This window comes from Tupaia chinensis, unplaced genomic scaffold (genome assembly GCF_000334495.1).
Source record: "Tupaia chinensis unplaced genomic scaffold, TupChi_1.0 Scaffold000527_1, whole genome shotgun sequence".
In the NCBI taxonomy this organism is placed as follows: Eukaryota; Metazoa; Chordata; class Mammalia; order Scandentia; family Tupaiidae; genus Tupaia; species Tupaia belangeri.
The window spans coordinates 2,952,727-2,964,870 of NW_006160040.1; positions in this window are offsets into that span (position 1 = coordinate 2,952,727).

The window sequence follows — 12,144 nt, forward strand, 5'->3', positions numbered from 1 at the left end:
GGGGGGGGTCCTGAATGTTGCAGGATGTTTATAATCCCTAACTACCTACTAGATGGCAACAGTAAGTACCCCTCTCCAAGTTGTGACAACCAGATACATCTCCAATCACTGCCAAATGTCCCCTTGTGGGCAAAATCCCCACTGGGATATAGGAAAATGAGAGCTATTGAAAAGAAAAACACACACACACAAACACACTTTTCACCCTCACAATGACACTTACTCCTACAAATCAGCAAGAGTCCCTGAATGGGAGCAGCCTGCAGATCAGAGAGTGGTCAGTCCACACTGGTAGTGACCTCCAACCATACACAGGGACTTCCTCTTCACATAGGGGTTGTCCTGGAGATAGCAAGCTGACAAAAGATGGTCACATTTCTTCCTTCACCTTTCTCAGAATCCCAAAGCCAGTAACACTAGTGGACTTTGATTATTGACCTCTCTGCATTCTTTTTTTTTTTTTTCTTTCCGTGAGGGATTTTTGCTATAGGGCGCATGCATTCGCCAGAAAGACAGAGAGAGACAGAAATAGAAAGCAAGAAATCACCCCCCAGGGAGGATGGCCATGCCACAATCCCTTCTCCTTCATTCTCTTCCCAGGATCTTGGGCACGCCCGCACTCGTGCCCAGCATGAGTTTAAGCCACTGGATCTGGGACTTGAACTGCAGTTGACTACATAAGAGTCCAGTGACATAGCCATTATGCCAACTGCTAGTCCCTCTGCATTAGAAAGAAATGAGGTCATATTTGATGTCCTTGTTTTTTGACTAGAAACCAAAGTCAACCTTTGCAAATACAAGATCTTAACAAGGATAGTGATGCTTGGGGCTTTGGTATGTCCATGATTAGGTGAACGAAAATAGATAGGGACACAGCAGCCACCTCCTATCAACCTCAACACAATCACCTATTGTTTATCCTGAGAATCTTCCAAAAGCAGATGAAAGCATCCTGGTATATCTTTGGTCAGAATGACAAAGGGAAACAAATAATCAGACTATCAAAAGTTAGGCTACCTACTTAGCTGGCAAGTTGTGGGGCACAGGAATGGTACATATTGCCATTGAGGATACAGGACGAATGCAACACCTATGGAAGGGAATTAGGTAATCCTTGGCAAAGTCCCATAAACTGTAAACCATTTGATCAAGAACTCTCAATTCTAGGAAGCTATCCCAAGATACAAAATGACTTTTATGTGCAAGGTTGGTCATTGCAGTATAATTTGTAGTAGCAAAAGATTGGAAACAATCTAAGTAACTGCAAGTAGGGAATTGGGTGAATAAACTAGGGTAGATCTATACAATGAAACTCACTGTGCAACCATGAAAAAAGGGTGATATAGAGTGATATAGATATATCATTCTATATGTTAACTAAGAAACAAAAACAAGGTATGAAGCACCTTATAAGGTAGATGAACTATAAATATGTATTTCTGTATATTTGGAACAGAAATAAGTAGAGGAGATAGGCATGGAAGCTATACTATGCTAAATATGCATTGGCTATATAGTTTTAATTTTAAAACTATTATTTAATTTGAAATAATTTTAGGGTTAGTCCTGTAGCATAATAGTTAATCCCTGTGCAGAGAGAGCAGGATCCCACATGACCGATAGTGGTTCATATCCAGCCACGGTGGTTTTAAAAACAAACCAGGCATGTATGCATGTGTGCTTAAAATCCTGATGGAATGGAGATGGACAAAAAAGGATTGCAGCATGGCCACACCCCAATAGGGGGTTCTCTTTCTCTTTCTCTCTTTCTCTGTTTCCCTAGTTCATGCACTCTCTGGCAAAACAAAACAAAATGGATCCAAAAGAAAAATGTACTTCCTAAAACTTTTTGTTTAGAGGTTTTTGCTATAGGGCATGAGCGCTTGCCAGAAAGTTAGAGACAGAGAGACAGAAAGCAAGAAATCACCCCCCAGGGAGGATGGCCATGCCACAATCCCTTCTCCTCCATTCTCCTCTTGGGATCTTGGGCACGCACACACGTGCGCCTGGCATGAGTTTAAGCCACCGCATCCATGACTCAGACTGCGTTCAACTACATGGGAGTTCAGCGCCATAGCCATTATGCTAACTGCTGGTTCCCCTAAAACTTAAAAACTAAAGCAAATGAGACCAAGCAAACAAAAGACTTTAGAAAATAGTGTCTTTTCCCCCTGGACATTCAGAGTAGAATGTATTCTCAGAATAAGTAGACCTACAAAGAAGTCATAATCTTCATTCAATACTCTTACTGCTAGTAGAAATACAGATACCATTACTTTAAAACTATTCTTGTATGTTATAAGTGAAAACATGCTAGAGTTGTTAGGAACAAAGATTTTCAAAGTAGAATTTATGGACTGGTGAAGTTGACTTAGAGATCCAGATATGGTAATGCAGTTGTGGAGCACTGCTGAGCGATGTTGGAACCACACAGGAGGTTGGGTTGGCCCAAACACACTGGGTGTGCCCCTGGTCATGGCTGGCTAGGAGGCTGGGTAAAGGATTTCAGCATGGCAAGACCTTTTTAGGGGTACCTCTCTCCCTAAAGAAATAAAATATACTTTTTGAAAAAGTCTAATTAGGGATAGTGTGAACTTAATATTTTTTTCTTCTTTTTGCTAATAGGGGCATGCACTTGCCAGAGAGAAACAGAGAGAGACGGAGGCACCCTGCCGTGGAGAACGATCATCCCTCAATTCCTTCTCTCTCTCTCTCCCTCTTTTCTGGATTTCAGCAAACATGCCCATGTGCCCAGCATATTTTTAAAGCTACCAGGTCCAGGACTCAAACTGCAGTTGACTATAAGGGATTTGCCTTCCTTAACCACCAGACCACAGAGCAAGCCCTTTTCAAAAATACATTTCTTATATCTCAATAACAAACACTTTACATTTATTTTTAAAAAGAAGCATTTATTTGCTTTGTCTCTTGAAGAGGCATAGAAGTAATGACAACCTTGTAATAATAAGCACTTGAGGCATTCACTTTTTGACAAAGTCTGAATTGCAGTTCTCCTGCCTCAGCCTCCCAACTGAGACTGCAGGTGCATGCCACCCTATCCAGCTGAAACAGTTCACTTTGTTGCCCAGGCCAGCCTCTATCTCACAATCTTCCTGCCAAAATCTCCTAAGTCACCAGGTGCATACCACCATGTCCCACCTATAGGTTGGATTGGGAATCAACCAGGCCTCCATGTGGTCCTGGCTTCTGGATCACATGTCTTGGTGGTGTGCACCACTGTGTCTGGGCCCATTTGTATTTTGAATAAATACCTTCCTCTGAAAAAGAATGAGGCTCTTTAGAAGAAGGGAAGATTTCAGTTTGTGGCAAGAAATGTATATGATGATCCTGAATACCTTGTGCTATTAATCAAAGAAGCTATCAAAGTATAGAGTCTAATGAGAAGGGCAAAGGTACAAAGGAATCAACATAAAACAGTTCTTGTGGCTGAAAAGCAGACAATCTTAGTGTCAAAAAGGAAAAAGATCTACAGGAACCAGCAGTTGGCGTAATGGCTATGTTGCTGGACTCCCATGTAGTCGAACGTCATTCGAGTCCCAGACCTGGTGGCTTAAATTCACGCCGGGCACATGTGCGTGCATGCCCAAGATCCTGAGAGGAGAATGGAGAAGGGATTGTGGCGTGGCCATTCCCCCGGGAGGTGATCTCCCACTTTCTGTCTCTCTGTCTCTCTCTGTCTTTCTGGCGAGCGCACATGCCCTCTAGCAAAAACCTCTAAGAAAAAAAAAGAAAAGAAAAGAAAAAGAACTACAACTCATTGGAACTCATTGATTACATAGAAACTCTTAGGTTCATTATTTTGCATAACTAGGGCATTACTCTTGAAAGTTTTCAATGTAATGAAAAAACAGTGTTTATCCTGCATGAATTATGGTTAGTGGTGTCTTTTCTGGCTTACCCTCTTAAAAGCTGAACCTGAGACAAGAGCTTACTTTTTAGGCAGTTTATTTTGGATGGTGATCTCAGGAAACAGTGGATGACTAGGGAGAGTAAAATGGGGAAAGTCAGTATCATGGTGTTCTGGTGTTAGTCATCACTGTGGGCAATGAGACCTTGAGCCATGGCGAATATACTTCACCATTGTCAGCAAGATGCAAGGGGAGGGTAATTGCTTACCAGCTCTCATCTTCCCTTGGTCCAGTTTCCCCCTTGAGGCCTTTTCCCCTCACACTTTCAAGGTGTCATATGTGAACGCTAGGCCAATATTCCACCCTCATGGAGTTAGAAATGTATGCAATGCATATGGTGAGAGGTGCTGTCAGGTTACTCTACAGGAAGCAGGTTGCTGCAGAAGTAGGCAAAAGGATGTGAAACACGGAACAAGCTGCTCCTCCTGGAGTACTTTGGTTTATATGGGCCCATCCAAAATTTGTTTGGTTATGATGGGATTAAGACAATGCAAACTGAGGCCAACCGGTAGCTAAGGGGGCTGATCTCATATGGCCAACTGTGCAGTTCAAGTCCTTGACCCAGCGGCTTAAAAAAAATACTCTGGGTTGTGCATGCATTCCCATAATCTCAAAAGGAGAAATGGAGCACCAGCAGTTAGTGTAATGGCTATGTTGCTGGACTCTCATGTAGCTGACCACAGTTCGAGTCCCTGACCCGGTGGCTTAAACTCACGCCAGGTGGGTGTCAGTGCTTGCCCAAGATTCTGAGAGGAGAATAGAGGAGAAGGGATTGTGGCGTGGCCATCTCCCCTGGGGGGCGATTTCTCGCTTTCTGTCTCTCTTTCTCTCTCTGTCTTTCTGGTGAGCACATGCACCCTATAGCAAAAACCTCTCCCAAAAAAAAGGAGAAATGGAGAAGAAGAGGTTTCAGCATGATTATCCCCCATGGGGGTTGCTTTCTCACTTTTCTTCTCTCTTTCTCTCTCTGGTGAGTGCATATGCCTTCCAACAAATTAAAGACTAATCTGGGGGCCGGCAGGTGATGTGGTGGGTAAGGTCACTTGACCCCCCCCCATGGCCACTGATGGTTCGAATCCTGGATCTGGCAGCTTGCTTTCTCGCTTTCTCTCCCTCTCTCTCTCACTCTGTCCCTCTCTGGTCAAATTAAAATAAATAAAGTTAAATAAAATAATTCTTGTTTTTTGTTGTCTTTTGGTTTTTTTTGAGAGGTTTTTGCTATAGGGCGTGTGCACTCACTAGAAAGACAGAGAGGCAGAAAGTGAGAAATCACTCCTCCGGGGGGGGGGGGGATGGCCATGCCATAATTCCTTCTTCTCCATTCTCCTCTCAGGATCTTGGGCACAAACGTATACGTTCCCGGCATGAATATAGTTCTTAAAAATAATTAAAGACTAATCTGACTGTCGGGTTGAAACACAGGACCTTTGGTAGGAAGCTAGGATTAGGTCATCAGGATAGGGCCCCATGACTGAATCCTGGTGAGTTTATAAGGAGAGGGAATGACATCGATAGATATATACTCTGCTCAAGCTCTGGCTGGGTAATGTGATGTACTGTGCCAGCGCTGGACCCCACTAACAAGAAGACTCTCACCAGACACAGCCCCGTGGCATTGGACATGCAAAACCATGAGCTAAATAAACCTCTATTCTTTATAGATTACCCAGACTATAGTATTTCTCTTATTAGCAACACAATGGATTAAAACATGGAGTAACCAGATAACCCCAGGTCAATGAGGGGAAGTACTTCTTTATAAAAATAATTTTATTGACTGAAAAAAAAACAAAGAATAGAATTAGGGAATTATTTTGTAATTACAATTAATTGATTCAGGCAACAATCATTGATAGATAAAAGGCTGATGGGGAATTTTGCAATGGAGAACTTGAGCCTACATCACCTACAATAATTAATTGGTATCAGCAGCAGCATCATTGTCTAGAATTGGCCTGTGTGATCATAGCACCCAGCCAAAGTAATGGTGTCACTTCTGATACTAGCTTTATTAAAAAAATATTGCAGCTTCCATCTTGGGCTGGTTCTCTCTTTCTCTCTCTTATTGTACGCTCTATGAGTAACCATGTTATTAACAGCCCTATGGAGAGGCCAGCATAGTGAAGAACTAAGCCTATGTCAACAGCCATGTGAATGAGCCATTTTAGAAAGGGATCTTTCAGCTCCTTCAGAGATTGCTGCCTTGATTGACAGCTTTACTGGAACTTCATGAGGTCCTAAGCCAAAACCAGCCAACTAAAATCTATTCAGATTCCTGACTCCAGAAAGTGTGTGAAATAACAAATTTTTGTTGTTGTTGTTGTTTTTGAGAGGTTTTTACTACAGGCCGCGTGTGCTCACCAGACAGAGAGAGACAGAGAGACAGAAAGCGAGAAATCACCCCCCAGAGGGGATGGCCATGCCACAATCCCTTCTCCATTCTCCTCTCGGGATCTTGGGCACACACGCACACGCACCCGGCGTGAGTTTAAGCCACTGGGCCCAGGACTCGAACCGTGGTCGACTACGTGGGAGTCCAGTGACATAGCCATTACTCTAACTGCTGGTCCTGAAATAACAAATGTTTATTATTATTATTTTAGGAGAGATTTTTGCTATAGGGCATGTGTTTTTGCTGAAGAACAGAGAGACAGAAAGTGAGAAGTCACCCCTCGGGGGGATGGCCACACCACAATCCCTTCTCTTTCTTTCTCCTCTCACAATTTTGGGCATACACACACACACACACACACCCGGCATGATTTTCAAGCTGCTGGGTCCAGGACTTAAACCAAGGTTGGCCATGTGGGAGTCCAGTGCCTCAACCACCATGTGACTTGCTGGCCCCAAATGTTTATTATTTTAAGATGTCAAGTTATGAGACCATTTGTTTTTTTGTAATAAGTAACTAATACAGTTTTTTAAATTAATCTTTGTATAATAATACATAAAGTGAACCTACCACTAAAATAAGAACTAAAATATTGACAATAACTTATTAATATTTTTATGTGGCTTTTCTTCATCCCATTCCCTTACTTCCTCAACCACAGGTTATCTTTCTCCTGAATCTTGTATGTATGATCTTCTATGTATTATTCTCAACACTTTTCAAAAATAATAATAAATGTATTCCTAAATATTTATCATTTAGTTTGATATTTTAACTAGATGTGATTTTCTGTGACATTTTTTATGTACTCAACAGCATTTTGCTGGCATTAACTCATATCAATGTATATAGTGGTAGTTCATTTGTTTTGACTGCTATATAATATTAATATCAATAGTGTGAAGAGTAGGCCAAACTTTATCCACTCTCCTGTCATTGGACATTTGGATTGCTTCCAGATTTTATTCTATTACAACAATGATGCCACGAACAGGTTTACAAATGCCTGCCAAGGTACGTGGCAAAAATTTATATCTAGTATTGGAATCACTGGGTTATAGGGTATGTGAATATAGAGCTTTTAAAAAAGTTTATTTCTTCCACAAGCAAGAGTCAAATAAAGACAGAGAAACAGGGATACAGAACTCCTAATGGGGACTTGACTGAAGATCCACCTCCAGCTTCAGCCAGCCCTAATTATGTGCCTGATGTACTCAGGGAGGTCTCTGTATGCAAACCCAGAACCTTTCCATGTGGGTCAGCATTGAAGAGCATTGCATTTTACCATCATGCCACCATCCCACTTTTCAACTATAATGACAGCTTTCCAAGGTGGCTCTAATGATTTACATTTCCATCAGTCATTTATAAGCAATCTTTTGATTGCATCCTCTCATCATCTGATATTATCAAACTTTTTGATATTTCCAAGTGTAAAATGGAGTCTCATTATGGAATAGATCTGTGTATCTCCCATTGCTAGGAAAACTGCTCAATACACTTTCTGTCTTGCAAATTAGTCCTCAAAGGTTATATAGAAAGATATATACATGATTTTTCCTTATAATTTTTCTCTGTAGTTTTATTTTCAGGTTTTTCTTTCTTAGATCCTTAGTCCTCATATTCACAATAGTCTTCTTGCTATTTCCTTTGAATGTTTTAAGTGTTTGGCCTTAGAACAACTGTAGTTAGAGAGGAAATGGACCAAGACCTATTCTCTTTTCTAGTTTCTCTCCCTATGGGGCAGCAGTGTGGAGTTGACTAGCAGTGCTGCTAGTTAATTTCACACTAGGATTAGCTCAACAGGGGAAGAAGTTGGTCCTTTCCTTTTACAGAGACTCTATCCAAGGGACTATTTTCTTTTGAAAACTTAGAATGAAAAAAATAAACAAACCACCAAGAATGTTTTTACTTGAATATTGACAGTATTATAAAATGGCTAGTCTGTACTGAATAACTGTATGACTATAGGTTAGCCATGTAACTCCTCTGAGTTTAACTCTTCTGTAAAACAAAAGTATATAATCTCTTAGGTCCACTTAGTACCAAATATGTATTTTTTAAAAATTTGCCAAAGGGTGCATGTGCTCCCTAGAGAGAGAGAGAAAGCAAGGAAGCTTCCCTCCATGGGGCATATTTACACCATAATCTCCTCTCCATTCCTGCCTACTTTCAGGACTTTGGAGGTGCATATACCATGCCCAGCACGTTTTTCAAGCTGTTGTGTCCAGGACTCAAACTACGTAGTTGATTATGTGGGATCCAACTCATGTAACTATCAGGTTGCAGGCTAACGTATCAAAATGTTTTTATTCCATGAACAAAATAAATTGGTAGACTGATTTGGACCTTATGGTCATTTCTTTCACTCTCTGTTTCTACCCCACTCCCACCCCCACACCTCACCAACAACAACCCAACTGATTTTGGCATTAATGTAGGTTGAAACTTGAGGCTTACAGGGAAGATTTTAGAGAGGACCCTACCAGATATGCTTCCTTAACTATTTGTTTGCCACTGCATCTTCAGAACCAATTAACAGTTATGCCTGTGAAAGAATAGGCATATGGATACTTGTTGGTCAGATGAGTGAATAATGAATGAATGAGCTACGTCTTTATTCTCCATTCCTCTCTTAACTGCACTATCACACTTGAATCCAGAAGTTATTCGAGTTGTACTTTTTGGTGATGAAAAATTTATAAAGCAGAATAGAGGATGTCTTCATCACTACCACTCTAGTTAGCTCTCTATTGCCATTTAAGTATCTCACACGAAGGCTAAAGTCACCACACCCAGCTGAATCTATCTCTGGGCTTGAAGAACAGGTATTAGTGTTTTTCAGATACACTCTAGGAGTTTCTAATATGCAGCTAGGTCGAGAATCACTGTTTTAGAAATATTATAATCTAGTGTTTTTCTGTTATTTCATGTTGGCATTCTCTTTTTGTTTCTTCCTCCTTTCTACAAGAAATATAAGTCAAACTCCACTACCTACGTGTTCTAGGGAAATTCTGAGAAAATTCTACATATAGCAAACCCTACCTTTTGTTGCATACAACAGGTGACATCATGTAAAAGGGAGCCTTTCATTACATTATATATTGAGTTGTTGGAAAAGTCACGATGTATTTTTCTATGAAAAACTGCATCGTGACTTTTCTGATAACCAAATATATTGGCTACGTGAAATTGTAGTTTTCAAGGCATCTTATCAGTAACTGCTGCACTATGATAATAAATATAACCCCTAATTTACATGAAAATATGTCCTGTCTTTAAAAAACAGTTTTCCCCATGGGACCAGCAGTTAGCATAATGGCTATGTCACTGAACTCCCACGTAGTCGACTGCGGTTCGAGTCACGGACCCGGTGGTTTAAACTCACACCCGGCGCATGTGCGTGCGTGCCCAAGATCCTGAGAGGAGAATGGAGGAGCAGGGATTGCAGCGTTGCCATCCCCCCTGGGGGGTGATTTCTCGCTTTCTATCTCTCTATCTCTCTCTGTCTGGCGAGTGCACACACCCTATAGCAAAAACCTCTCAAAAAAAAAAGTTTTCCCCTAACATTGGAAAATATTTTATTCAGGGATGGATGTTTCTATGGTTGAAGAAACAATTCAATCTGATCAGTTAATTTTAAGAAATTTTCACTAGGCTAGTGAAAAAACTCAGTCAAACCATCCTGTCATAAGTTTAATGACCAATTCTTCTAAATAAGTCAGTTGGAAGCCCCATGTTGATTCGTCCTAAATTTCTAGAAGTAACTAAAGGTCCCCAAATAAAGTCATCATATTCAAAGGCTGTCATGATGTGACTCACAAGTAATAGGACCTTTTTCAAACCTATTTTTTTCCTTAATAAAGCCATGTACTTAAAATGAGAGAGAGGTGCCAGCAGGTGGTGTGGTGGTTGAGGCTCTAAACTCCCACATGGCCAGCCGCGGCTCTATTCCTGGACCTGGTGGCTTGCTTTCTCGCTTCCCCTTTCTCTCTCTTTCTCTATCTCTTTCTGGTCAAGTTAAACAATAGTAATAACAAATGGAATTAAATACATAAATAATTACTTAAAAAATAAAATGAGAGGCAGAGATATCTCACTATTTTCTTTAAAGAATTATTTTATTTAACCTCATTTTTATTTTATTTGTTTAATTTTACTAAAGTGAAAGACAAAGTGAGAGAGAGAAAGTGAGAAAGCAAGCTACCAGGTCCGGACGTGAACCATGGTTGGCCATGTGGGAGTCCAGCGCCCTTAACAACCACGTCGCCTGTTGGCCTGAGATATCTCACTATTAACTTTGTCAGTATGGCAATATTTAGAAGTGGTGATAACTTGCTGGGCTGCAAATAATTTGCAAAGGAGCCTTTTGACCAGAACTGCCATCTTCCATTAATTTACCAAAATGATGAACACAAAGGGAAAACAGAGAGGCACCAGGTAAATCTTCTCTAGGTCTTTAAGAAAATATGAAGTGGTTCATTCGGCTACGTACATGTGAATCTATAAGGAAGGTGATATTGTAGACAACAAGGGAATGGGTACTGTTCAAAAAGGAATGCCCCACACAAATGTTACCATGGCAAAACTGGAAGAGTCTACATTATGCAGCATGCTGTTGGCATTGTAAACAAACAAGTTACCAGCAAGATTCTTGCCATGAGAATTAATATGCATATTGAGCATATTAAGAACTGTAGGAGCAGAGATAGCTTCCTAAACCGTGTGAAGGGAAATGACCAGAAAAAGAAGGAAGCCAAAGAGAAGGTACCTGGGTTCAGTTGGAGCGCCAGCCTGCTCCACCCAGAGAAGCACACTTTGTGAGAACCAACCGAAAGAAGCCTGAGCTTCTGGAACTAACCCTATGGATTCATGGCATAATCAGTGTTAAATAAAAAGAACCCTGAGTTGTTAAAAAAAAAAAAAAAAAAAAGAAAGAAGAATCTGCAAAAGACTGAGAAGATCAGGTGATTAGGAAAAATCATATAATGTCATTTCCCAGAAGTTGATACTCTCAAAAGAGAACTGTTATTAACTACTACACTGTCAGAGCTGTTCCTCAAAAGTGCCTTGGTTTATATCAACCAAAGAGCTTACTCTGATGTTTTCTGTTCTTTGAAATCATACCATAAATAAACATCTGTAATAAATATGTTTAAACATTATAGGGCTGGTCTGACTATGTTGGGACTAATAAGTTTGACGTGCATGACAAAATAAAAGGAATATGCTGATATCAAAGGGAGTAAGAGCTGCTCTATTTCTCTAAGAATAAAAGAGATTGAGTCCCCAAAGTCTAAACAAAGAATAACTCTACAAAAGATGATCTTTCTATGGATGGTTACAGAACTCAGTGATTAAGGGATCAGACAGACACAGGAGCCAGACACCCTGTGTTTGAATCTCGGCTCTGCCATTAACCAATAGTGCAACGTCGGGCAGGTTGTGTAATCTCTCAGTACTGCAGTTTTCTTATTTGTAAAGTAGGAAGAATGACAACACCTAGAGCAATGAACAATTTTGAAGATTGGCATGAGTTCATAAATAGAAAGTACTTAGACTAGTGCCTGGTATATAGTAAGTTTATAACACAAACCCCCATTATTCTCCAATATTTCAGGGAAGGTCCTCCTGACTCCAAATTGATAAAAAATCAAGTGCTTTTGATTTTTATACTTTTAGAAATACAGCTGTTTTTAATTCTAGGATATTTACCCACAGAGCATAAAAAGTATGTACTTACAAAGACAATTGAAATACTGTGTTGCCTGTAAGTATTATGACAATATATTTTAAAGATGTTCTGTGTTATATGACTTAGAA